Genomic DNA, 27,329 nt, shown 5'->3' with positions numbered 1-27,329 from the left:
CCCTGCTCGACTGACCTCCAGGGCCAGGTAAGCCTGCAGGAGGTCAGGAGCACAGGCCAGGCCTGGCTGCTCCTCATGAGCTGGAGGCCTCCACGTGCTCTGTGCTGCAGGAAGCGCAGTCCCGGTGTGCTCCCGCTTTGTGTTACTTCTCATTGGTTTTTAAAGAAGTAAATGACTCTTAAAGCTAAACAAATGCCTGGCATTGGGCTGCGCCCACGCTTTCCCGTGGCCAGGCTGACCTTTGTGAGCACTAGAAGCACAGCTATGGCAGGCTGCTCACTTGAGCTCTCCCTTCTGGGAGCTGGGCAGGTTTTGTAATTGCTGGAAGAGCCAAGCACTCTTTCTTCAGTCCCTGATTTTCCTTCAGCAACCAACTTTCCATCCTGATTTCTCACGTCTTCACCTTTCCCTCCCATGTAACGCCCAGCTGATACTTGTTAGCAAAACAATTCCTTTATTGATGCAGATGCAATCAGCAGAAATGCCGAGCAGTTGCAGAGTTCAGCTTTGCTCTATGAAATCGCTCATAAATGTGCCTCACTTCACTGGAGCTCTTCTTGTGCTCAGTCTTAAGCATATGCATAAGTCTTTTGCAAGTCCTTGGCCCTCTCAGTCCCAACTGGGTCACCCTGATTACCAAGTGATGGCAGGATGAGGGAGAGGCTCTCATTGGGATCTCTGTGAAAGCATTTTTCTGAGCCTATGGTCAGTGGTTTGCACTGATGGCAGATGACTGCAATTGTGGTCATCCTTTGAAGGAACAGAGCATGAAATCCCTTATTAAGGTTCTCTTAGATATGTCTGCAAAATCCTGAGCAGAGATTGAAGTGCCCATGGCGTGGCTGCTGCGGGATGCGCTGTTCTCCTCACTGGCAGTTCCTGCTCTCTCTTTCTTTGTCTGTGTTCTCCAACCTGTTCTGCACTTCACCACGTTGCTATCATGCTTGAACGTTTTTAAAAAATAGCATCAGAAAGACATGTGATAAGTTTTTTAAATTGAATAGTCTTTAATTGGAATTTGCCTTCTCTGCTTCAGGGTGTGCTTGAGATTCTTGCTTACACTTTGCCTTGTGACTGTGAGCACGAGACGTTGTGTTCTCCTGCAGCGGAGACAGGATGCTCACCTCATGGTTTGACATAAGGAATTAAAATAGATATTTGTATCTGTCATTGCTATTTGGTTGAGAAGCACTGTAAGGCATGTTTTAAACCTGTGAATTGACACGTACTGCTTGCTCGCTTTAGCTGCGTATCCTCTGGGGCATGGCTGTTCCTTGCTTTGACCTGTACAGCACCTAGCACTCTGCAGTTGGTTCACAGCACATGCTGAAGGCCAGTAACGCTAATTAGTTCTAATAGCTGCTCTATGGCATGCCACTTCTGGCTAGGTAAGACAGATCCCAAAGGGATGTCGCCTAAACAAATAATTGAAGATCCAAGATAAAAACAGTTGTGTTGGAGGGAAATCTTGTTGGGATTCTCATGGGCTGCCACAGAGATATCTGTTTATCTGGTCCTGAACCGAAGCACCATTTCCACTCCTACAAGTGTGCTGTGGTACTCACCTCTTCTTCCTCTTAGCACAGGAGAGTTTCCAAGCTGCTAATGAACCTGTGTGTGTGTTAGTCACACGTGTATGTTATGTCAGTTACTGTGATGCCAAATGGCATACCATGAATTCAATGCGTAGCACAAAGGTTTCTATGTAACCCATGACAGCAGTGCTGAGGTTCTGTAGCTGTGCCTGCCCAGGTTGTGTATTTCTGACCCCACTTTACAATCTGTGCTGGTTCTGAGCCTTGCTTGTGCTGAGGGCTCTGATGTGCAGGCAAATTACCTGAGCATAGCAAGCTCCTGCATGCTAGCTGCTTCACCGTAATTGCCTTGTTCATACTCATACCCCCAGTAAAAGCAACGTGGCTATCCCCTTTTTTGTGGAAGGGAAAGTCTACTTTGGCTTACTTTGCATTTGCCAAGAGGTCAGAACAAGCACTAAGACGCTTATTATGGAGTAGCTGATACCTGTTAGCTTGACTTATTCTTCTGGCTTCTAAATCTACTTTGTATGTTGGGGTCATGCTCATCCTTTAAGATGTGAACTTGGTACCAAGCAGGCAAATGCTTTAATGGATCTCTTCATTACCTTCAAACCTGAAGGAGCCGTATCCATTGGATGAGCGTAATAGATGTGCCTGGGGCAGTTCAAGCTAGGGCAAGATATCACAGGCAGAAAAGAATCAACATAGGAATATTAACAATATGTTATTTTGCTGGTGCAGTTTTCCCATATGATTACAAGTGATGAGTGCTCTGTGGGAGTGAGGAAAAAAAAAAAAGATTGGGCCCATACTGATAGACTGTGCTCAGTTGTTCGGTTGTACTCTATCCTTTACTGTTAGTTCATTTGTTTGTTCTTATGCTTCTGTATTCTGTCCTGAAGGCTAACCACATATCATATATATTTAAAAGAACAGCAGTGTGTAACTGGTATAGATCTTAAGGTTTCTTTCCCAAAACATTATGATATTCCTGCTGAGAATGTGAAGATAAAGGCTTTAATCCCTGGGAACAAAAGGGTGTGAGTAATCCCATTTCATTGCATGACCTGGAGTCTCCACCCATATAAATACATCAAAGAGTAGCTATGATTTCACTCTTTGACACCCATGGGTTGAGGTTCTCACCCTGGGAAGCAAACAGCTCCTGTGGTTGGGCTGGACAGTGCCCACAAGGCTGGGTAGCATGGATGTGTTCACCATTCTTTGATCTTTGTGCTGGACCAAAATTATTCACATCTCCCCACTGTTGCTGAAAACTTATCCAAGCACTCAAGGCAATTATTTTTAAATGTATGTATGCTTTGGGCCAAGTCCACGAGTCCTGACTCATGACTGACTCAGCCCTTACTTAAGCAAAATTCCACTTGATTTCATTGCCAGTGGAGGCAGGACTTTGTGACAGCCCCCTGCCCATGGGAGCCGGCAGTAGGAGCTCCTGGAGCTGGTGGTGGCCCTCCACAGCTCCCACTGAATCCCAGCACACTGAGGCCCACCGTACCTCTCTGAGTCTTGTGATGCTGGAAAAAGAGCCATCCTGCTCAGCTGCACTGCTGAAGTCACCACACAGGTGATGGAGAACAATGCTGGCCCAGTGCTGTGCTGGCCAAGTAGCTCTCAGAACAAATCCTACCAACCAGAAGGAACTGTGACCCACGTTAATCAGCAGATCAGGCTGAATGGTCGTGATAGTCTGACCATCTGGTTGCAAACTGTTTCACTACAGATCGGCCGCAACTCACAGAATATTTCGATTTTGTTATAAATTAATTTCACACAGCCAGCTCACCACTGCATGTTAGATGCCAGGATGGTTCAGGTAAGGAAGGAAACTGGCTAATGTGAGTTCTGGGAAGAGCAGCGTAAAATATGCAGACAACTGTGTGTGATATTAGCCTAACTGGTGCTAAGTAAGCTCTGTGGGAGCTGAGCTGCTCTCCGTGCTGTGGGAAGGGTAATGCCTTGGTACAGTGCTGGACCTGACCTGGCTCCCTGCACTCATGACTGCAGGAGTCAGCTCAGGTCCCGCCAGCCTTATTAGCTCTGGCTCAGCGCCACCAATTCCTATTCAGGCTGGCTCCATGCAACATGCTTGGATGTCTGCACCGTGCTCGTCCCAGCATGGGAGTGGTGTCCTGGTGTCAGGAATGCAGGACGGAGACGCTCCGGCTGCCTGCTGGGAGCAGCACGGTCACAGAGCTGTCCTGCCTGGAGCCAGCCCAAGTGTCTGCCCTGGCACGGCTGGTCCAGAAAGCACCCAAGGGGGGCTGAGATTGATAAAATACTAAGATACGGTTTGGAAGTGTCCCTGCTGCCTGCCGCTCTCAGAAGAGCCTATTAAAAAACAACCATTTTCTGCCTAGTGAGCGTGACTGCCAGTATGTGGCTAAAGCAGCTGAAAAACTTAATGGAAATGTTATTTACTTACGTGTTATTTAGGCTTATGCCATTGTGTTTTGCAAGGCTGCACCTTGACAAACAGCCTGATCAATTTTATTTCTAGCTGCCGCTGGAAAGAACAGAGCTGCTGTGTGTATTAGTGTCATTTAAGTTTGATTTAAGTTAGATTAGTATCATTCAAGTTTGATTTTTGGCCTCCTCATAAGAGGAAGCATTCGTAGGATCGGGCTTGGTGTATTGGTCTGTCCAATGCTGCTGCACCCCTCGTTGCCCTTAACCATTTATTTCATCAAAGTAAACAGGTTTGAGCTCCAGTTTGAGGAACTGACTGTTCTGCCTTTTGTAATGCTGCATTAATAGGCTTTGAAGAGATACATTTTCTGCCAACGTAAACATTTTCTTGAATGTAACAGAAATGAGTCCTTGCTTGCATTACGTTTGCTGTGCTCATTGTGAAGGCTATAAAATAATCATAAGTAAATGGCCTCATCCGAATCTCCCTTGGACTACTCCACACAGTTCTGACGGTGGCTGCCATAATGCCTGCCTTATCATATAGACCAACCATGACGTTAAGTCAGCTCTTAAGTCTTTTTGGGCCACCTAAGGTAGTAAATGCATTCAATTCTAGATGACTTCATGAAGAAGTGTAAATATCGTCTGTAGTACGTTAAAATTGCATACAATTTTGACACTGTAGCTGTGAAAAGATACAGAAATCAGTAAAACCCCCAAGATCTAAGTAAAGTCTGGGGAAAGATGGGAGTAAGGAAATCCTTCAGTGTTACCCTTTTTGTTTTCACATTCCCGTGACTTGAATTCAAATCTGCCCCACTCCGAAGAGCCTGGAAACAAGATCTTCAGGTCTTTCCTAGTTGTAATGAGAACACACCCATATAGAGTACACGAGGAGAATTAAAGGAAGGAGATTTGCAAAACCTCTTAAAACAGCAAGCTTCTTAATTTTCCTTTCGAATTCAAAGGAGCCGCCAGCCAAAAATATGTAAGGACTGGAACAGCTGAGCCCCAGCAGAGTGCATGGTTTGCTCAGGCTTATCTGAATCTTGTCCTGTAAAAGCGTGAATTATTGACTCTCCCCTCTTCTGTGCTTTACAGTCCTCAGGTACCTGGAGGGCATCCCAGAAAAACAGGAGGTTGCGCCAGCCCTCTCAGATGCTGCTGTTTTCTGAGTGCTTTCTGGATCTGACTGGCTTAAGCCCAAGTTTGAATATTTAAAGATTTTCAAACCTGCTGTTTGACACCCCCAAAAGAAAAAACAGCTCGGCAGCAGAGTTCCCCCAAACCCAGACCTTGGCAGGGGAGTGGCAGCCATCACCTCCGCTGTGCCAGGAGCAAAGATGTGCTGTTATCCCAACCTGGGAGTTTCCAGAAACTGGTTTTGCTGTGGGGGAAATTTGTTCTGTGTGCGGAGAGGAGAAAGGCTGATGGGATAGCGGGGCTGAATAATGCAGAGACTTTTACCACTCCTGTTGCATAGGAGTGATTCCCACATCCTGAAGGCAAAGCAGAGAGAGTCGGCTTTGAAGAGCCACTGCAGCAGTATTGCAGCAAATTAGAAATAATGTTGCTGCTGATGCTTTGGTGAGATGCTTTTCTTTTCTGGCTGATCATCTGGCTGTTGGTCATCTTACATCTGCTTGATTTGTTCTTGCAGTTATCACTCAGAGCTGTCTGGGGGAATATCCTGGGCTCTGCCCCACTTGGAGTTGCTGCCCCAACAGCAGCCTCCCTTCACGTTGGCTGCAGCATCTCTGCTCACCCCGGCAGGGTCTGACCAGGCTGTGCTGCGCCTCCACTCCTCCCCACTGCCCACACAGGGCATGGGAGTGCCACAAAGCAGGCCCCAAAGGGTTTGCTGTGTCTTTGACTTGCTGTGCTTTTCACAGGGTCCTTTGTTCTCCAGTCTGCACCATTTTCTTCTTTGTGTAGGACAGAGTTTAACACCCTCTTCTTGTAAAACCTGCAATTAAAAAACACAGTGTCTTAAAAGGCTTAGGTGGGATTAAGAAGCACAAACCTCTTACACATATTGCTAATACTAAGTAAGCTTTTCTAAATTATCAGTTAAGTGATGTATTAACGTGAGAGCTCTCCTATCACTCTCATCTGAGCTGGCTTCTTTGAAGAGATATTCTAGAATTTGGTTGCATTGACTTCCAGTAGGACCTGAGACTTTAATGCCTTTTTGGTCTTCTGCTGTTCCAGACGTAATTTCTAAAAACATTTCCCACCCTTTCAAGCCAAAACCAGTGCTGGTGTAGGCAGGTGTAGTTTCAGTTGCTTCAGCAGATCTGTGCCAAACTACAGCGATTGCAAATCTGGAGGCAGCGTTTGTCAGCAGGGCAGTGAGAAGGCCTTGACTCATTCCAGCACTGTTACTGACCTTCTGTGGGACTTTACCTGCAGCTGTGCTTTCCCACCAAGCCGAACTCGTGGCACCCAGAAAACAAGACCTCTGCATTAGGTCTCTTATTATTCTTTCACGCAGATATTAGGCTAAGGGGTTACAGTCGTCCTACTTATGTCAAGCAGTGACCTGTAATGTCACTTGCATTGCATAATTCAATATGAAAAAAGCTTTTCTGCCCCTTGCAGAAAAGACTTGGAGATGAGGGGAAGGCGCTTCCCCCTTTGTGCTGCCTTGCCCTGCCTTGATGTGGTCCCACTTAGGAGACGTTTGTTAGCAGAAGTGCATTACAGTGTGGATCATGGCCATCTGGAGCTGCACAGAGCAGCTGCTTTTCCTGCACTTGGAGGTTCTCGTTACACCTTTTAAGACTCACAACAAAGAGAAGGAGCTGATGGAATAATTTTTGATCTGGAAAATGAAATCTGACATAAGCAGTAGTTACATTTTTCTTATTCCCTGGTAGTTTGCCTAAAGGCTGCTTTTAAATAATTCTTGCTTTTCACCTCCAGAGAAATAATCTATTTGCCTGTGAATTAATTAGGCGGTGTTATGAAAACCCTCCAGAGCCTTTGAAAGCTGCTGATCTACCTTTTTAAAATACATAGTGGGCCTGATTCTTAGGCCAGCCAGTGGGAATTCTCCTTTTAACTTCGGCAGGAGCAGGAACAAGTGTTCTATGTGCAGTGGTACTGAAAAACAGTGTACCCAGTGAATGGTAATAGATGCTGCTTTTCCTGTCTGCCTTTCTGGTATCTGTTCCTCTCATGTCTTGAGTCTGGTGGTATTGAGAGAGTGCATCCTTTCCTATTTCATCTTCCTTTGTGCAGCTCTGCTGTTTGTTGAGCAGATGCGTGCAGGGAGTTGGGTGCTCTCTCCAATGGGTGGCTGATGGGCAGGAGCAGGGCTGCTGTGCAAGGCCAGGGAGATCAGAGGAGCTCTGCTGGGGGTAGCAGTTGTTCCAGGCACGGCAGTGAGGTGTCAGCTACTCTGGCACTTGCTAACTTAAGTCAGCATCAACCTTGTAAAATGCTTTTTAACAACATCTTGGTTTTTGTTAATCTAGAAGATGAAAATTAATTTTAGGCTCATTTACGCGAAAGTGATTTTTGGACTTAAATGAACGGCCATTCATTCATTGGGTGGAAAATGTCTGTACATGTCTGCTTATAGGGCAATCTAAAAACTTCTATTTGATGAAATAGAAGTGGGTAGAAGAACGAGAAGAGTTTCCAGGCTCATAAGTTTTTCAGGAAGCTGGGCTTTATGGCCTGGATGGTCTCTGTCTGTTCTACGTTTCTTTGTTCTCACATTCCTGACTTCACCTGTTGCCAGTGGCGTTATCACCGATACAAGTCAGGACAAGGATTAGATCAAAAGATGCACGAAGAACCAAAAGATGGCTCTGAGTGAGATTTGGAGCTCAGATTAGGAGATCTAAACACCTGCGTGTCTTCAGGTCTGTGTACAGCTCGCATTATACTGAAGGGTTCTCTCAGAGAGCTCTGGGGGTGTTTGTGGTCAGCGTGACGTCGGGCAGAGCTCATGAAGCCATGCTGCTTCCTTTTCTGAGTGACACGGCCTGGAATTGGGTGACTTTGCAGCATGGACCAGAGAAGAAAGGCTCATTTTAGGAGTGAAGTCAGACCTCATTATTCTGCATTTTTCTGCTCTCTCTTAGAAATATCAAAATCCTGTGATTACTGACACCTTTGTTGTCTAAAGCGCGAAACCAAACTTCTCATACAGGTGTGCTGTACCCTCCAATCTCCCTCTGTGCTCCATGACTTTGGGGTGTAGCCGTGCCTTTCATCAGCTCTCCCAGCTCAGCACACCGGCCTGTGTTTGCTCAGCTGCTGCACTGCTCTGCCTCTGCTGCGTGGGGAAGGGAAGGCAGTCGGTCAGGAGAAAGCCCAGACTGCAAGGGATGTTTTATAGTTATCAGCCTGATGAGCTCCAGCTCTCCCTTGAAAATTCAGAGATGTGATGCCTTCTCTGTAAAACTGATGGGAATTTGGAAGGTTCCTGGAGAGCTCGGTGACATGGGAGGTGTGACATGGAAAGGGCTCAGGAGATAAACCAAAACCAAGTCAGCTCATCTCCAGCAGAAATCTGTATGGAAATGAACAAAAAGCTGAAGGCCCAGAGCTGTTCTCTGGCGTGTCCTTCTGTCAGCTGTCCTTCTGTCAGCTGCTGTCAGAAATGTTAATGTTTGCTAATACACATTTTATACCCTGTCGTTCTGCTAGCACAAATGACTTTCTAAGACAGAGAAGTCGGTTAGTTGTGTTCCTGGCATCAGCTTGGTCTTCCGTGTCAGTCTGCCCCGGGAGGCTTTAGAAGTCAGTGTGCTCTCCCTGCTCTCTATCAAACCTGAATTTTCAGTCGGGGGAGAAAAGAGCATTTCTGTGGGCAAAGTCCAAAGACTTACAGCTTTATTTACAGTTTAGTGACCATCTACAGACATGCAGCTCATCACTAGCAGTGCCTTGGGCATGTTTCCACTTCCTAACTTAGTGAGGGTCTTTACAGTGTTAACAGCAGAAGAAATAAAAGAGCAGGGTTGGAACTACCATTAAAGTCAATGGCAAAACTCCCATGGACTTCAGTGGACCAGCCTTTTACTCAGCACTTTATACAAGGAGCTCAAAGCACATCAGTGCATGGGCAGCTTTGTGGGCTCTGACAGTACCCAAAGTACTTTTCCTGTGCTGATAAAATGCAGTTCAGTCCCTGTCACTTCTGTTGCTATTTTCTGTCTTTAGGCCTCTGCTTTCTCTATGGCTCTTGGACCTTATTTTGCTTCCTTCTAGCTCTGATCTGAAGGATGTCTGTGGACTTTCCCATGGCTACAAAAGAGGATCGGGATTTGAAATCACTGATTGGGTCAGAGTTGAAAGCTATAGGCCAGCACTGAGCCAGCAGGTCACTGAAAATTAACAAATTATACAGTTAATAGAAGAAATGGAAGGATCCTTCTGTTCCCTCCACACAACAGCTTTATTTGCCCTCCACCCAGTTAAGTTGTGAAATTCTGGGCAGATTGTATGTACATACGCCCACCATGCCTGCTATATAAAGATGCACACGTGCACATACGTAACACCCTGCATGAGCATGTACCTCACATGGTACACAGGTTTGGTAATGTTTCCAGCAATCAATCTCCCTGTTTCTGAGTTTGTACAGATTTCTGTCTAATCTCCAGGAAGATTATTTCTTTCTCCATCCTGAGTGCCAGTGATATGCAAAGGCCAAATTGCATTGCGCACTGCCCTTTGGGAACAGACTCCTGCTTAAAAGCCTTCCAGATCTTGGCTATCACAGGAGACTATATTTGGAAGGATGGGAAAGCAACATGAGAGGCACATGGAGCAAAAGCTATGAGCATCAGCAGTTTACTACAAGTAAACAGTTTCACTTCTCTAGCTGTTGTATTCACTGGTCTTGTAAACAGGATCTGACTACAGTAAGATAACACAGCAGGAGGCCTAAACCTGCCTTCTTCTGTCACAGTTTTGTTTCAGACTGCCAATAGGCTCATGTCATCCATTCTATTTCATCCCACTGTGATCCACCGTCGCAATGTTTATGTTTTCCTGCAGAGTCTTTTGCTTTGCTGGAGGAGAAAAGTCACCAGTCTCACTTCTTGATCTTGCAGGGATGTACAAAAGGAGGACTCAGTTGTCTGGGATCACGAGTGTTACAAATCACTCCACGCCTGTCCTCTGCATTTTGGAGAGCAGGACGTTGACATTTCTGTCTGTGTTTTGTTATTCTGGTCATTGAGAGGCAGACAGCTCTGGCTGTGGTTTCTCCTGTCCTGTTCAGAAGAGAGCTGTGTGATCTGGAAACTGATGGTGCAGTCTTGTCCGATAGCATCTGCTTTCCCTGAATAATCGTGGACGTTTCCACTTCTCCACTCATCCCTCCAAGCACCTTGCAGTCATAAATCGTAATGCTAGAGCAATGGAGTCATGCTTAGGGAATGATCTCCCCTCGGAGGTGAATCCTGATACCTGACGTATGAGAAGACCAGGCACATGCTAAAAATTCCTTGCTAATTTAGGTTGCTAGTTCATCAAAAACATCCTCCCAAACATGCACAGGATGTATTAAGTTATGGTGTAGTAAGCGATCAGCTTGTCGTACTGACATTTCTGCTCCTTGCCTGGACTTCATTATCTTTCTCAAGAAATCAGATCTGTTAATACCACCCGGCTGTAAATTTGTGTAACTGGAAACCTCTCCCCAGGCAGACAAATATATGAGGACAACTGAGCATTGCTGTTCTCTGAAGGCTGATGTATAAATACATACAGGACAGACTAACACCATCTCTTCCCTGTCTCAGGTCCAATGGAGTCTTAGCTTCCAGATCTCTTTTTGTTTTTTCCTCCTGTTTGAGCCTTGGCCCAGTCACATTTTTGCATGGGCACGTTGCGAGTCATGAATTGGATTATCTTTTGGGCTATCAGATGAGGAGATTTAATTATGTGTAAGTCACCTTATGGTGTTACCTTGCTATCTCTGGTTCTACTTGGAAGAGCTCAGAGATGTTCATCCAGCGGCAGGGGAGGTTCCAGCTGTGTCAGAACGCAGTCCCTGTGCGTGCTGTTGCTTTGGTGACTTACAGACCAGAAACGAGAGGTACTTAGAAGTGAAACTGCCCATGTGTTGAACCACCCAAGCAGGTCAATGCCACTGATGGTAAAGCCTTCCATGTTCCTTAAGTTGACTGCTCAACTTCTTGAGGGCTCTGAGCAGCATAGTAGCTCTGAATGTACGACTGGCTTCTTGGTGTGGTGTTGGTAGGAATGGAGAGCGGAGTTACTCCATGCGGTGTGTGTCTGGAAGCTGCTCAGGACGAGCGAGGAGCATCCAGGCTGATCTCCTGCTGATGTTACCATGGGCCAAAAATTTCTTGCAGTTGATGAAATGTGTAGCAGAGATTCTCACGGTGCAATAACTTGCCACAGTCACTGCTGTTATCCTTAAAATGCAGTGCAGTGGGTAATTATTTACCAGTACCAGGTGCTCCTGGACTTTCTTAGGAGGCTGATTTTGGAGCCTAGTTTCAAAATGTTGAGGTGCATTTTGACGTTTGCTGTAACTGTTGTTAAGGAAAATCTGTATAAACCGCCTCCTGTGTTTGGCAGAGATCATGGCAGTCCGTATTCTGTTGTATCTGGTTTTGTACCGAGGCATTATCGCACATGGTTGTCTCTTATTTGCAATCTTGGCTCATTAAAGTGGTGATTTGATAAGGCGGGTTATTGTCTTTGCATCGAGGGATCTCTCCTGGGCTGATATATCGGCACTGAGGACAGAGCAGTGGATGCACTCCTGTTCTCAGTGAGTGCTGCAGCACATCCCATGCTGTGATGGATGGGCACCCACCTCGTGCACAGCCTGACAGCCCCAGCGCCATGCGTGTGCTTGGCAGGGGCCTCCAAGGGGTGTCCTGGCGTGTGCTGGGGCAGGGGGAAGGGTTGGGAGGGCTTCTGAGAAGCCCCTTGGTGGCAGTGTCCCCTGCCTCATCGCAGGCACTGGTGGGAGCTCCTAAGAGGGGAGAGCAACTGGGTGAGGCTGCAGAGGTCCATGTGGGCATCCTGGGAGAAGTCAGGACTATACATGCAGAGCTGAGAGGGGTTATTTCAACGTAGCAGCAAGGCAGGGGCTTGGCTGAAGGGACTCAGGATATAGAAGTGTCCCTTCCCGGCAGCACAGGTCTGGGGTGTCCCCACAGAAACAAGACAAGTGCTGGGGATATCCCAGAGCAGTGGCAGAGCTGGGCCCTACACAGGAGGCAGTGCTGCTGAGTGGGGCTGTCCTGGGAGCCGTGCAGGGCAAGTACCTGCATGGGAGCTCCTGTCCCATCACGTTCTCTGCCTGCTTGAGAAACCTGCCTATAATCCTGCCCAGCACTCTGAACAGTGTTTTCCACGCAAGTCTGTCTTGGAGATTAATTAGTAGCATACAGTGTGTGTTATATATTACTAGTAAAGGTATTTTTGGAGTCAGATAAAGAGCTATTTGTGGGGAGGGCAGCAGAAGCAGTCCCCATGAGCTCAGGGCCGTTGCAGGGTGTGCAGCATGGCTGCTGCAGGAGGGCAGGAATGCAGCAGTGCAGCCCCTTCCTGAGATCCCCCATGCTGATGGCAAAGCACCGCCCGCTCCTCCCTGGTGATAGAAAGACAGGATAAATAATTAATAATTATCTAAGTCCCAATGTGACTGCTAAATAATTTTCAGTTCAACATTATGTAAATTTTCAGTGATCTTTTTTCTTCTTTTTTTTTTTTAAACTGGTCGTGCATAATAAAGTACCTATGGTGATTAATTTTTTACCCTTAGAGTTTAATTAAGAGCATTCAGGATGTTTGGGCTGATACGCCGTCCTATAATCACAGCCCAAGATGCTGGAAAATCACTGCCTGCCTTCCCGATCAGGTGGTGATGCTTTGGGGGAGGGAGCCTTACTCACAGGTACTCACCCAAGCCATCCTCATCAGGAAGGCTCTTTGGTGCTTGGAAGTGACATATACTGTTATTAACGTATGCAATTAAATGTGTGCTTTTCTATGTTTATAACTAAGGAATAACGTTACTCCATCCTCAGTATTCCTGTGTAAGTTGTTGGGATAACAACAGTACGGTTCTTGGAATAAATGGCGTTGGCTTGTGTTAGCCTAATCCACCTTAAGAGAAAGCAACTAAACTGTCCAAAGGAATACAGTAAATAGTATCAAGTCACATTTTATTCCAGAATAAATATGTCCAGGTGTGGCATTTTGCAGGAGTAGCTGTTGTGTGTGAGTGCACAACCTGTCTTGGAATCGCCCCTCAGGCTCCGACATGCCTGTGCTTCCCAGCATCAGCAGGAGTGCAGTGAGGGCACCACAGGGCAGTGGTGATTGTGATTATTGCAATTGCAGCTTCTGCAGAGACTTCAGAGCTCCTCCAAAAACCCTGAGTCCAGCGGCAGGGAGTTGCTTTCCAGCTGGTAGGCAGTTTTCATAGCGTGGAGCAGAATTAGCAGCGTGCTGAAATCCTGGGAGTAAAAATAGTTGGGAAGGTGTGTCCTGTAGGGCTGTTCCTGGGATGCAAAGTTTTCCCTTTGGTTTCTCTTGGGGTCTTTCATGCTTTCATGTGTCTGGGCTGTGCTCACCTCCAGCTTTGCCCACAGGTTAGTGCAAGCCTGCAGGATGTGTCAGTACAAAGGATGGCCCCTGACTCATGGGGAAAGCATGTTTGGAAAACCTTGCTGTACTCCTACAAATTTTTCTTTCCCATTTTAAATAAATTAAGAGTTTAGCAATAAAGGCTGATGCTGAAAGGAAATGGTGGGCCCTATAGGATTTCACACTATATTTGTGAGCAGAAACCCTTTTCAGGAGAGTCAGCTGGGTTTGGAAAAGAAAGGAGGTGGGAAGCAGTCTCCCTGATGCCCAGAAGGTCAGCGTGGAAGGGCCATCTTGCTGAGCCTCCACAGTTACTCGTGCTATTCCAGAGTTACAACAACAGAAGAGGAGGATGCTCTGGAGTACACATTCCCAAATCCTGCTATTTTAATCCAGAGCAAACCGTGTCTTTGTTCCAATTCTGCTGTAATCTGGGGAGGAATTCAGTGACGGTTCTGCTTTAAATTCACACCCCACTAACTGACAATGATAGGCAATTTCAGTTTTTTCTTTCATTTTCAGTGCTGTAAATCCAGAGTAACGCTGATGAAATAAGCCAGTAGTTTTCAGTACTAGCTAAAACTAGTGTCATTGCAAAGGAATGGCTCTGGATTTTATCGTGTGAACCTGGCCCACAGTGTGTGAGAAGGTCTGAGTTAAGCAGACTGAATCATCCCTCGACTGCAGCATCTTTGGCAGCACTGCAGCAATGCAATGGGCAGCAGCTCTCACTGCGGTGTCAGGAAGAACTGAGCATCACGGGAATGATTAGCATCTAATGTAGCAGCTGGAGCAGGATCTAGGTGGGTTCTTGGATTAAGGAATTGCTTCTGGAGGCTGGGAAGGTTGGCGCTGCTCACTGTGCTCCATGAGGTTGGCACCCAGCTCCTTGAGCTTCTTTGTGGCTGGGGAATGCAGGCTCCATCCCAGGGGCATCTGAGGACTGGGTGCTGTGAGTGGCACAGGGAGCTCATGTCCTCTGACATTAGAGGAAATGCAGGGATATAAGCATACGCTCGGGCATCTTGCTTAAACGTGGGTGCTGCAAATGACTTTAGGCATACCCTGATTTTTTCTCAAAACTGAGAAACGGTTTAATCCTCCTTGGAAATCCATCAAAGGCTTGTGGTTTGTGCTGGAGAAAATGGCCAACTGCTAGATGGATCTCTTCTGTAAGAATGTGATTTGCTCTGCTCTGTTCCTGGTGGCTGGTTCCTATGTAGGTGAGTTTGGATGTCAGCACGTAATGGAGTGTGGGGTCTTTCGTGCCGGAGAGGCTGTGAGCACTGCTCCCATCCCCAGCCATCACCCAGCAGCACAACAAAACCTGGCAGCCTGGGCTTTTACAACCCAACCCTGTGGCTCGGTGGGCTTGCGGCTGATTGAGATGGTTGAACCACAGGAAGAATGGATTTGGCGTTCTCCTGTTAGGAAGAAGTCTCTGCTGTAGCTCCATAACCTATGGTGTTCCCAGGGGCAGTGGGGCTCCGGCTGCATGCCGTGCTGCACAGCCATCTCCCGTTCAGGCCCTGTGCTTCCCCACAGCTCAGACCCCACCAGCTCTGCCTTTCCCTGGCGTTTGGCTCCTCCCCAAGGAAAGTGCTTAGTTTCAACACTTCTGATTTTTAAGTCCTCAATATAGATTCTGGCTTTGATGCTTGCTGATCTATGGCTCTCTGAAGCACCGCATTGATTCCTGCAGCCTCTTGCAGAGCCACCTCCTCTCCCATGCAGGTAATGCACACCAGAACAGAGGAGGGACAGGCTGTGAGTCCCTCTGGCAGCACAGCCTCTGCAGCCTGTTTGCAGGCAACAGCTTCTGAGATTTTAATTCCTATTGTTGACTTTCCGGTCGCTTTCTTCAGCATTTTAAATTTCCCTTTATTGTTTTAGCCTGTCTGCAAATCTATTTGTTTTTCTTCCAAAAAGCCTTCACTTGCTCAATTAGCAAGAGAGCTCTTTGTAGAGCGCTGCAGCTCTGTCTTGGCATCGCTAAGTGCTGCTGGAGCGCTGGCTCCTCCCCAGAGAGGATTTACCCCTGCAATCCTTGAGCCGCGTATTGCTGTGCTCCTGCTGCAACGTTGCTCTGCTGTGTCTTGCAGAAAAGGAGCTTTTGTGGCGGAGAGGTTTAAGTGTGTTGCCACAAATCAGGGCAATCCATACTGTCTCGGGATAAGATCTTAACTGCAATTTTGCTCCCTGCCCTATTGGGTCAACAGTGCGTTTTCCCCACACATGGGCTCTTTCACCATCCAGATTTTTTATTGGCTTTTGTCTTACTTAATAGCGTTGCCGCTTTGTTTAGAGCAGAGGTTATGAGGATACAAGTCGGACCTCTCGCACGCTGGGAAGCGGGGTGGCTGCCGCCTGTTGTAACCCCGGCAAACCCTGGGCGGTTTGTGTGCCAGCCCAGCAGCGCTGAGCCCAGTCCGGGCAGGCAGCAGCCAGCGGGGTCCGGGCACAGCCCGCAGAGCTGCGCTCTGAGCCAACCCTGCCTGCCCCGGGCGCCCGAGGCTGCGCTCCCTGCAGGCGGCTTCCACGCATTGCCTCCTTCCCCCGAGGACCCGGCGAGCAAACTTTGCCCGAGCGGCTGTCGAAGCCTCTGCCGTTAAATTTGCGTTCAGTCCTTGCCTGGGCACAGGATAAAGATCTGTTGCTCTCGGGGATTGTGGCACTTCGTGTTGCTGTTTTCCCTGTTTTCGCGATCTGTTTGAGCTGTGAGTTTCCCTTTACCGGACGAGGGTTAAAGCCTGGAGGAAAGCTGTTTACAGTGCTGCTTACAGAATCTTCGTAGAGTTGAGGGGCTGTTTCAGCAAGTCATTCCCAAACAGTTCTCCACTGCATATTGGCTCTCCGTGATTCCTCACCCACTCTTGGTGCTACAGTGTGAGCCTGGGCTGGGCTGGCAGACTCACAGCATCCCGGGCTCTTTAGCCACCATGTGTGACTGAACACTGTGACTCTGTGAGTGCCCTGAGCACAGGTAAATATTAGGACAGCTTCCGGAGCCCTGCAGCCTGGCTGACCTGCCTTGGCCTGAAGGTTGGGCAGGACTCGCTTTGCTTTTCCAAGGCAGAAATGGCACTGGAAGCTGCTGCGCCCATCTCTTTCCTAGGGCCCATCTCCTGCAAGATCCCATGGGCTCCTTTGAAGCCTCTGCCCCATGTGGGTGGGAAAGCTCGTGGGCCTGTTCCTGGCACAGGGCTGACATTTGCCCTTGCTGAAGCTGGGAGCTGTAGGAGCTGGTTATTTGCTTTGTGTGATTGATCACGTCTCTATGGCACATAGCACCGTGCTGCAAAATGGCCCTTTCACGTGTCACACTGACTCACAGCGTGACCTGATGTAAATGTGAGAGTGTACAGAGAACTGCGTTGCTTTTCTTTTCTTGGAGCAAGAGGCCCTTGGCAGCTGATGGAACGGGGCACAGTGCCCTGCAGGGCACACAGGGACCCTCGTGATGGCTGTGGGAGCTGTGCTGTTAGCTGCTGGAGTAATCCTCACTTGCCCCCGTGTCTCACCCTTCAAAATCTGGGTGACTTATTGCTAGGAATTGGGCATCTAAAATGGATCCGACCCTATATCTCCCTTTCCCCACCTGCCTTTTTCTGTGTTGCTTTTATACAAGGTTTGTCTTTTACTTCATTGAGCACCTAGCACAAAGTGAGGTCTTTGCACTCCCATTACAGTCATTAAGCACTTGCTAAGCATTAACACTGGGACTGTGGAAGGGACAAACCCAACTGGCTGGCGTGGCTGCAGCTGCAGAAATGGAGGTACGGGAGGGTGGGCTTTATCCCATCAACACCTCCCTATCACTGCTGAAGCAATGCTACCCTTACACGTCAACACTGAAACATATCACTGCTACACATAGCCCGTTTACTGGCAACAAATGCCGCAGTGAAAGATGCCCTTTAATTAATGCACTTCATAACAAATCATCTGAAAATGGATCTGTGCTTGGGGCCAGGCACTCCTGTATGTACTGTGGGGCTGCCTGTGTGAACGAGGCTCCTTTTGTGCATCATTTGCAGGGTTGGATCCTGAGCATTTGTCTCAGGGTGACAAAAGTTGGTTTCTGGATGTGCAGTCTCAGACCATGTATCAGATGTGAAGCAATCAGTGCCTTGCACACCAAAGCTGTTTCTGAGAAGACCTGAGCTGCAGAATGATGTTGGCTGGGCTTGGATGTGAGCTGACACGCTCTTGCATGATTCCCATGATCCCAGCATGGAAATGTGCAAGAACTGCAGGCTGACAGTGCTGAGCAGATGAGGTGTACCTGAGCTCCTTCACCATCATGAAAGAGAGAAGGGAAAAATGATCTTGTGCTCAAATCTTGGTGTTAAAATGAATCGGGAAACTGAAAACAGCCTTGCCTGGAGTGGTGAGCGACGTGCCTTGCTCTGAACAGGATTTAGTGCTTCTCTTAGCACCAGTGAAGTCTGGCTGCATGCACCTCGGGCAGAGCCAAGGCACAGTACTTGGCGCTCACATTTGTCAGTGCTGTTACCCTGAGTCCTGCCTGGGGCTGGGCTGAAGAAAACAGACAATCCATCATCTTCTGCTTGTTTGTCCAGCTCTGCTGACTGCAGTGAAATGCTTTTGTTTTGCCAGGGAAGCCCGAGTGTTCCATGCACAGGCCGATCCCACGACCCCTGAGGATGTCGGCACCGATGGGAACGCATCGCAGCCCTCCCCAGCAGCAGTCCCCACAGGGGCGCTCCCTGTGCACCTCAGAGGGTACGTTGCCCCTTTCTGTTCTTTAACAAACATCATAACTGAGAACTCTGCTGTGCAGACGTGGTAATTCCACATATGGAATTACCACCCTGTATATAAAACAGCACAAAATCCCCTTGTGCAGCTCCTATCCCATGGTGAGTCCCAGCCGTGCACAGTGCCTCACTCAGCACTCACTGCTATCAGGCCATTGCTGTTCCTTTAAGCAAGTACAGGTGTGACCTTGCCCGTGAGAACTGGACCAGCACACGGATCCACAGGCTGTGAGTTGCCACTGGGGACTGGGAGTACCACAGGAGCAGGGAGAGCAGCTAATTTCAGTGTAAGAGTTATGCAGAAAAGCTGGAGAAAAGCAGTGTTTGTTTGAGATTGATCAGAACCATCTTTAAATCAGCGCGTTCTGGGAGAAAAAAAAAAAGCCAAAAAAGCTCAAACCCTGCTAAAGGAAATCACATTTTAGTTTGAAGCAAAATTTCATGTTATTTTGAAATGCTCTTTTAGTTTTCAGCCTTTTTTATTTGAAAAGTCAAAACAAAGTTTCATTTTGACACAGAAAATTGAAATGTTTTGTTTTGCAAATGTCAGAGCAAAATAGCTCAACGTCCTGACTATTTCCCTTCTTTTCTAAACCAGAGCCAATGCTGTAAATCCCATCCTGGTGGTCTGTTGTCACACCTTGCCCCTGGGATGAGGGGATGCTGGAGCCCTGATCCTGACACAGCGGTAACTGCACTGCAGGACATGCTGAGCCCCGGAAATTTGGGCTGGAAGGGCTCTTTGGGACTCTGCTCAGAGGCACTTGCAAGGTAAGGGCACGATGCAGAGGGCTCTGAAAGCAGTGGGTGGGTGTGCACTGACCTCAGCATGGTCAAAGGGTGAACATGTGTGTGAGCAAGAGAAGCACTGACTGTCTGCTTGTGTATTTTGCCAATAATGAGTTATGAACATATTTCAAAATGACATTCAGAAGTGCTGGGAGGAACTTGTTTCTCAGCTTGAGGGAGCAGTTTGGTTTGGTTTGGTAGCAGAAAGTCTGACAAGCAGTAAGCCAGAAAGTTGGAGTTTCCAAAGGGAAGTATAGAGAAGCAGCTGTAGACGTTGGAGTCAGTCACAGCACCGCTTATTTGTCTGCATCTCAGTGGTGAGGGTTAATGGGGATGAGGATGTGTCAGCCCTATGCCAGGTACCAGATTTCAGCCTACAGCAGCACCAGCTTTGGCAGCTTTACCACCAATTTTGTTAGAGTTGTTTTTGAAAGCTCTGGTTCCTCAAATCCTGTAATTAAATGCAAGTTTCAGCATTCTTTAAAATTGAAGGTAAATTGTCAACTCCTTGATTGTATGGAATAGCCTGAAAACAACCAAGAAGTTTTGAAAGGAAAAGAGGCAAGTCGGGGAAACCTGAAATTACTTCTCTTTGAATTCTCAAGGTTTGTAAGGCAAACTCATGATTTTGTGGCCCAGAACAGGCCTGCTAAATGTTTGGTATTGGCAGTGCAATGTTTATTTTCCACACTTGGATTTCTGCATGGCTTTATACACTCTATGAAAAATACAGTATTTTATTTTATTTTTAAAAGGAAGCAGATAGCTTTGCTGGATGATCTCCAAACCAGACCGTAACATACAATAAAAATTCTATAGGGCACTGTAACAGACTACAGAAGGATAAGATGTTACTTTACCAGCACAAAAACCAGGCACGTTACAGAGGAAGAGAATTATATGATGTATTGCTTGTATTTATGGCCAAAAGAAAAGGAGAAAAATATATACTGCGTGTGTATACTGCATAGAGAAATTACAGAACAAAATTCAATTAGATCTTCATAAATGAAAGCCACATATGTGGATTTACGATATATTTATTTCTCAGCCTTCGGAAGGGTGGCTGCCCTCGCCTTGAAAAGCAATCATTTGCAGACATCAGGTCTGTAATTCAGGAACTGACACAACCAGAGGTTTGTGGATTTGAGTGTGGCAAATGCCAGCCCCAGCATCTCTGTTTCAGAGGCAAATGTTGGAATTCCCAGTGGAGGAGGCGAGGAAGCCTTGCTGCAAAATGCATCTATAGCAATCTTTAGTCCCAAGGTGTGTAATTATAAAGATTAAGTTGCTTGTTCTGTTAATTAAGAAACAACACTCGTGCAACGTGTAGTTACGACTGAAGAGAAAGCATATGATTTTTATAGGATACATCTAAGCATTCCCCTCCCTAAAGGGAATGCTTCATGGTATGTCTGCAAAAAGTACCATGAGTGAGGACTAAAAGCTACTGGAACACAGGCCTTCCTCATGTGCAACAGGGATCTCATGACTGGATTGGGACCTAGCTAAACATGCATATTAAAGACTAGGTGGTGATGCCTTTACTCACACTAATGAAGTGTCAGTCTTCCTGAATCACACTGGTACACCACAGACTTCCACTTCTTTGCCACACTACTCAGAGCAAGTTACAGACCTGGTTTTCCCTGCTTCCCTAAGCAGCTTTGGAGGTTGGTGACTAAATGACTCCTGAGAACAGGAATTCAAGCATGATTTCTTGATGTGGTTTGAGCTGCATTATAGTTTTCTGCTGCTGGAAGAGGGAGATCGTGTTCTTCCATCTGCCTCCCAGCTTCCATCTGTGTGGGTTCTGATGTAAAGCCTTCAGCTTCTGCATGGACCCCTTGGCTGCTGAGCACAGTGCAGCACGTGCTTTCCCGACACCACTTCTCCCTTTGTGCACAGGCTCAGAGTTGGTTCCAGGTGCCACAGAGTTCTGCAGGAAATAAGGATACAGGCATTTAGCCACCAGCTAACCAGGAATGTTACCTGGAAAGCCTTGTGCAAAGCCCTGGAGGAAGGTGATGGGAGAGGGTGAGGCTGGGCACCAGGCTCTCCTTTACGTCTCTAAACCGAAACAACTTCAAAAGTGTGTCTGTTCCATTTATAGAAATAGGGGCTCATCTGGAGAGAAAACAAGAGCTGCTAGAGTTTTTAGCTACATCTAAATGAAGACAAAATTAGATTAGACATTAAAGTAGGACCCATAAAGGACTAAGTGCAGCAGGAGTCTGGCTGCAGGGCGCAGTCTGCTGCTGACCAAAGAAGACAGCAACAACTGATCCTGACTTCAGAGAAAGAAATTCACGGTTGTAACTTTAGTATCTGCCATAGGGGGTATAAAAGGCCACGATGGGTCAGTAGTTTAGTTTTGCATCTCATCCTAAAGACAGGTCTGTTTCACCTCTTGTGAGGATTGATTTGTGTCTCACTATGGAGCCTTTGTGTCGCGTGGCCCAGCTCTCCTAAGCAGGGAGAGGTTGGATGAGGCAGCTCTCCTGGAGCAGGATTGGCACTACTTGATGGCTCCGTCTCTGTGATATTGAAAACAGACATCAAGGTGCTTTTCACTAACACATTCTGTCAATGCTAGAGAGTTGTCATGTGGGGAGCAAACACTGAGCGAAGCAAAGGAAGTATTTACAATTTGCTGTCGTGAAAGGAGACAAGATAAATCAATAGGAACTAAATTAGCACAGCCAGAGCAGTCCTCACACCTACTTTGGAAACTCTGTTAAAATCCATGGCCTAGAATTTGCAGGAGGGATTATATGCATTTTAGAGTGAGTTAATGTAAGTGACACCCACTTCTCAAACTGCCTGAAAACACTGCCAGAATGAGCTGCCAAAGAGCAGTGTTGTAGTCAGTATTTGCTGGCTGTCATTGGCCTCAGATAAATGCATTGGGAGTGGAACAGTGGAGGAGTCAATCAAAAGATAACACTGAGTAGAGCTCAGTTGCATAACATGACAGGAAGTCAATTTTAACTAAAGCAGAGCATATGTCTCTGTACGTGGGCATCATTAGAGGCATGATGGCCCAATGGGAGTCCAGAGAGACATATCTGAGGGCAGCACACAGGAACAAGATCTGACGAATGCCTCACATGGTCAGGTTGGTTGTGTTACTGTGCTGCTCTTGGCTGACCTTTTTCATTCATCTGAAACGATACCTTTCCTGGGCTTTTGCTGAACTTTGCAGATTTATGACAGCATCCCACAGATACGCTGTGGCATAAGACATCTTGTTAGAAGTCAGGTTGAAGTGGTTAGACTTGCAGAAATCTGTTTATTGGTGAGGTGAGTGTGGTGTTTTCAGGTAGCACCTAACGTGTGTGTGCAGTCAGTTGGGTTTATTGTAGCACAGAGCAGGCTCAAGTCTCCCAGGGTCACGCACGTGGTGTAGGACTGATCCCTCTGTATGTAAATCAAGTATTTCCAAAGTCCAGCAGTTGCTACTTGCAGGCTGGCTGCTGGACATCCAGGGATCCTGGGTGGGTGTTCAGAGCCCTCTGCTTCTGCCAGGCAGAACTGGTAGGAGAAAAAAACATATCCAGGAAAGCCTGAACACATGGCAGCTCTGTGCAAAAGAAATACCACTGTTAGCACATTCATTCGTGGTTCCCTGACGCTTTCAGAGCAATTTCAGCAGAATGTCCTGCTCTTCTGGTAGTGACAGCAGTAAAGTGCTGGTAGAGCCCCCTGGGATGGGGAAGGAGAGTGTCTGTCACTGAAGTGCTGTGGGCTTCAGGGGAAGAAGGGCTGCATCGGGGCTGGCTGCGCAGCAGTGGAGTTTTCAGCTCTGCCCTTTTCCAGAGCTCCCACAGAACTGGGTGCATGCAGGCTCTGGCTCTGTGCTTTGGGAGGGACACAGACCTCAGTCACTTACCCAGTGCCTGCCAGAGGAACTGCAGGGATGAACTAGTCTGGTCCTGCGCTGGTTTGGCAGCTTCCCATGGAAGAACATGGGCTTCACAGGAGAGCAGAAAGGCACCGCTCAGTAGTTAGAGAGCAGGGGTTTCTGCCAGTCCTGCTGGGACGCTTCAGTCCCATTTACATTTCTGCAGTGTATTGAGCCCTTCACGTGGGAGATGCTATAGAAGCACAAGGCATGAATAGCATGGAATATACCATAAAAACCGAGCAATGTGAAACATGTGTAGCCTAAGCAGGAAGAGGATTCTGTGCATGCTCTTTGCAATTGCTTGGGTCTTAAGTATGCATTAAATTGCAGCAACTAAAGGCTATAGAGTACAGACCATAAACTTGAATTCCATTGCAAAACCGTCAGGGCAGAGATGTGACCGACATTAATAAATACAAGAAGTGATTTTAGGAGTCTCTGTTTTGATGAGAAGAATTTCAGAATTGCTTTTCAAAGGTCGGCTGCACAGCATTTTCAGAATATGAGGCGCCAGGATTGCTCTTCTCTTTTGAAAACCCCCTGATGTTTCTTGTGCATGGAGGGAGGGGGGGACTTCGTTTCACAATGGGATATTTGGGCACTGTGGTAATGGGAACTAGGCAAAACTCAGAAGGACTTCCATGCTGAATCACAGCTTATCTTCTGCAGAGTAGAAAGGAGGATACTGGATCTTCTTCTTTTTACCTTTGAGAGATTCATAGTAAAAAAACTTCTGAAATGATCTCAGGGAAAGAAAGGTCCATTCCTTATCTTTTCTGCCTTTCCTACGAGAAGTGGAAGTGGTTTGTGGTCAGGTTGACTGTGCTGTCTTCTGGGATGTGTGCTGGAAATGGGCTGCGGCTGGCAGTGCCAAGTGGATGCTTGGGCACCACTGCAGTGTACCTCGTGCCACCCAGACGGACCTTGTTTGTGCAGAGCAAGGACTAGAAAGTGAAAGATGGGCTTGCAAGGTTACTCTGGAGAAATGCTGGTGGGAAAGCTTGTCACGGTCCAGTGCTTATTGTTGGGGTGTTTGTCGTAATTGGACTGTTCTGATGTTTCTTAACTGTTCTGGAGAACCTTGGGGTTGAATGGGAAGCCAGAATGAGTGCCGCTCAGATGAAGTCTTTAGGGTTATGCATAAAAGTGACTGCTAGACTCAACATGGAACAGATTTTCTCTTCTGCCCCGTGCAGTGTGTTGGCCTTGAGAGAGCAGAAAGGACCATGCAGGGCTAAAATCAATAGCACTGGGTCATGCAGTCCTGGAGCAATGTTAGACCTTCATCACGTTGAGTTTGGTGACAGTGCCCGCAAGTATCTGATGAAACAGATGCTGCATAAACCAAGAACAGCTGATTTCCCACCCTAGCAGAAAAGCATTTTTGGGAAGGAGAGCCAGAGGATAGCAAGAAGCTGTGCATGTGCTGGGAGCACAGAAAAAGAGTACAGAAGGTGCAGAAAAGTCCAGGTGAGATGCTGCTTGTGGGACGTGCCCAGGTGCTGGGCTCAGAGCCTGGCCATGGGGAGCACAGAGCCAGGTGTCGGTAGCAGGGAGCACCAACTGCATGTGTAGCACACAGAGCTCCACTGCGTGCACAGCCCGGGGATGGACAGGGAGCAAGTTTTGTGTTAAAGAAATGCACACTGTGCATTGCAGAGTGAAAAGTGGTGTGAAGAACGTCAGCCTCAGCTCCAGCACCCCAAGTCCTCTCCTTGGCACTAAGCGAGGTCACTTCTGCTGCTCGCCCGCATCCCCACATGTTATTAATGGCACGCCTGGTGCCAAATAGGATCTTTTCCATTCTTAATCTGTGATTAACAAGGTTGTTCAAGTCGTTCTCAGCTCTGCCAAAACCAAACAGAATTCTATATGACATATTGGGCAAAGGCTGTGTTTGAAGTAGTCTTTAATCTTAGCTCCAGTATTAATTCATATGTAAACAGTCACATTTTATCAGCTCAGCTACAGAGTAATTTATTTGTTAGTCTAATATTAGTAACCTGTAGGTAATTCAGTATGATTTGAAATAGGTTATATAGGAGTGAGCAGATCTAATTTTCCACTGGCAGGGCAGGTAAAGGAGCCCCTGATCCTGCCAGAGCCCTTGCCTGTTTTCTGAGTAGTTCCACTGATTTTAGAAAAGCTATTCCAAATGTGTGAAAAAGCAGAATTCCTACATGTGAGGCTTTGCAGGGCCAAGGCCTGCCACTGTGTTTTCTGGTAGTGGTGGTTGACATTGCAGTATGTTTTTTTTTAAGTGTAGCATCTGTTTTTACCACGCGGTGCAATCAGAGCTGCAACTACTGAACATTTGGCTGGAAGTTACCGTAGCACAATGGAAGAGAGAAGCAACATTTTCCTTCTGACTGCAGGGTGGTGTAATTGTGCTGTCCCCATCTCTGTGGCAGATGTTGGAGTTTCAGTGCCATCGCTGTCTGTTAGCTCTTTCATGCAGTTGAACCACAGTCTTTTACCAGCCTCGTTTATTTCATGGGCATTCAAAGGTGGGGGCAGTCCCTGGGAATGCAAATACTGGATTAGAACAGCCTTTGCTGCAAGACTTGGTTTTTCCTATTGGAAAAATTGTTCTACGCTGGAAATTGAAAGAAGTTGCCATCTGAAAGCTGAAGAAGTGCAGAATATGGAACTGTTTCCCTTCACACAAAGGCATTTCAAGATGATGTCTGAATGGACACGAATGTAGTTTTATTGCTGCTTGGCACTAACAGCTAAAGTAGGTTGCAAGAGAAAAGGAGCTGAAAGGCACTGATCTTTTGTAAAGTTGAACTCCGTCCAGGAGGAATATTTTACAAATCAGGTCTTTCCTCTCCTTACACACCTGGGATCTCCAGGTGATTTTGGTGGGAGCAGTGGATTCTTGACAGCCTCCTGGGCAGGAGTGCAGCTCTGGTTCCTATTCCTGCTTCTGGTGTGACTTCTTAAAGTTTATTTCCAGGCGGCCTGACTGTGCGTGCCTTAACTCCCATTTAAGAGGCAAGCCTTATTGTGCTGGGGGGGAACTGCACCCATAAGTGCTGATCTTTTGTTTTTCTATTGGGAAATTCAGCCTGAATTAATGCCAAAGCAAGCTTAAAAATTTCCCCTGTTTTTTTGCCCAGCATCTTGCATGCTCGAGTACTGGTCATACCCAGATCAGTATTAACTCGTGCTGGTAACTGAAATCTCCCCTCGAGGGATCAAAGTTGTGTGATCTGAAGCAGGAATGCCTTAATTTGTGAAGAATTGATCTAATCTGGGACTCTGCACCATTTATAGCAGCTGGCCTGGCTACGTGGTCGTGCACATCCCAGTCCTTTACAGAAGCAATCTTTATCATTCCTCTCTGCCTTTTTTTCCCCCCCCCAGCTAAAGGTATTTCATTACCTGCCAGATTTGCACGTCTGTATTTGGGCAGGATTTGTGTTAAAAATGCTCTGAAATCATAACCTGTACGGCTCTCGACTTGGTTTGTGTGTTTGGGAAATCTGGATACCAGGGCAGGAAAGACCAATATGAAAAGAATAATGAGACTCAGTCGACTGTGAAACCCTTCTAGGAACAGGTGTAATTGTGATCGTAAACATTCACAGGGTATTTTACCACCAGCTTTAATCCCTGCAGAGGGGAATATTGAGGGGGTAGGAGAACAAATGTGAAAGTAACTTCAAGGACTGAGTTAAAAGATGAGGAACATGAACCTCAGGTCCCGCCATGAAGCAGTGAGGGTGGCTGAGCAGAGAGGGCTCCGTGGTTCCTTTGATCCATTATGGTGCTCCAGGTCAGCATGTCTGTGGCCCCATGAGAGGTCCTCAGGGTGCTGATGACCCCGGGCAGCCCACTGATCACAAACTGAAGGACAGGATAAAAATGAAGGCCGGGATGTTCAGCTGTGGCAATGGCTGCTGGAGGAGCTGGCAGTGAGTTGGAGCGGCTCTCTACGGGGAGGGGCACTCAGAAAATAGGTGAACAAGGTCGTGTTTCCTCGAGCCTTGTGGAGGGCACAGAGCTTTCCTTTAATGAATGCACAGGAAATGTAAAGCAGGGAAGGGTCTGAGAACTGCGCGAGGAAGTTTGATATGGGTTGAAAGTCCTTCCTGTGCTGAAGGGCCGCCTCAGAAGCAAAATGCCATTTATGTTCCACTGGAGCCTGGGCTTGCAGTTCCTTATAGAGACCTCTTTGCTGGGTGAATTTTTCCCACTGCCATTAAGGAAACAAAACTCATTGGTGACTCCAAAGAGGGAAAAGGAGAAGCGATAAAGACAAACATGTAGGAAGTGCTA

The 27,329-nt window shown here is 47.1% G+C and overlaps 1 long non-coding RNA gene across 1 annotated transcript in view; it reads left to right on the top strand.

The window, feature by feature from the left end:
- The window catches only part of LOC107052235, a 77,816-nt gene that overhangs the window by 29,253 nt on the left and 21,234 nt on the right, over window positions 1-27,329 (top strand). The window contains exons 3-4 of the long non-coding RNA XR_006931754.1: window positions 18,189-18,314; window positions 18,948-19,120. This is a non-coding gene — a long non-coding RNA (uncharacterized LOC107052235). The remainder of the gene's footprint in view (window positions 1-18,188; window positions 18,315-18,947; window positions 19,121-27,329) is intronic.

The sequence above is a fragment of the Gallus gallus genome, chromosome 18, assembly GCF_016699485.2.
Source record: "Gallus gallus isolate bGalGal1 chromosome 18, bGalGal1.mat.broiler.GRCg7b, whole genome shotgun sequence".
In the NCBI taxonomy this organism is placed as follows: Eukaryota; Metazoa; Chordata; class Aves; order Galliformes; family Phasianidae; genus Gallus; species Gallus gallus.
The sequence above is the reverse complement of the archived record's forward strand: the minus strand, read 5'-3'. Positions and strand labels throughout refer to the sequence as shown.